A 1,062-nucleotide genomic window follows, 5' to 3' on the forward strand; every position below is an offset into this window, starting at 1 on the left:
AGTCAGCTGTGAGGGACCTCTCAAGAGTACTGAAGAGCAATGACATCAGGCTGGAGACTAAGGTGCTCCTGATCCAGGCTATCATCTTTGCAAATATGTGCTATGCATCGGAGAGTTGGACAATGAATAAGGATGATAGAAAGAGAATTGATGCCTTTGAGCTGTGGTGCTGGAGAAGAGTGTTGAATATACCATGGACTACTAGGAGGACAAGCAGGTTTGTCCTAGAGAGGATGAAGCTAGAATGTTCCCTGGAGTCAAGGATTCTGAAGCTTCGTCAGATATATTTTGGGCATGTACAAGGAGGGACTGGTCCTTGGAGAGGGACATCATGTTTGGGAGAGTGGAGGGACTGCGCAGGAGAGGAAGACCCTCTATGAGATGGATGGATTCTGTGAGTGGAGTGGTGGGAATGAATGTGTTTGAGACAGCGAGGTTGGCACAGGATAGAACGGCATTTAAGACTCTTGTACATAGGGTCGCTATGAGTCGCAAGCTACTTGATGGCACATAACAACAACAACATAAAAAGGAAATATACTAACAATTCCATAAACAGTTCTTAAATCGTTATACTGCTTTTTGTTTTCTAATAGGTTCCTACAGGTTTATCTCACTAATAATTTTAATTGTATTTCTATTATTTTTCACTTGTATAGCTCAGAATCTACCTCAGTGATTAGCACATAGTATACACTTAATAATTTTTTTAAGCTGAGAAAATTAAGGCACATAAGAAGGTAAAGGAAAAAATGTACTCATTAATTAGAATATTTGCGTATTTGTTGGTAACTCCATAAAAGAATTTATGCAGCGGCAACCTTTACAATAATTTCTTCCTGTGATTCCTGATTATCTCTTAGAAGAAAGTATTAAGCTTTTCGTAGAAGAAAAGTCCTTTACCCTCATTTTGTAGAAGCCATGGTATTTTAGTTTTTCTAGGGGCAGTCTTCAGAACAGAGCAGGGCAACATTGCATGGTTCAAAATTGGGAAGGGTGTACGCCAGGGATGTGTCCTATCTCCATACCTTTTCAACCTGTATGCAGAGCATATTATCCTAG

The sequence above is a fragment of the Elephantulus edwardii genome, unplaced genomic scaffold (genome assembly GCF_000299155.1).
Source record: "Elephantulus edwardii isolate Elephantulus edwardi_28Jun2011 unplaced genomic scaffold, EleEdw1.0 scaffold00095, whole genome shotgun sequence".
Lineage (NCBI taxonomy): Eukaryota > Metazoa > Chordata > Mammalia > Macroscelidea > Macroscelididae > Elephantulus > Elephantulus edwardii.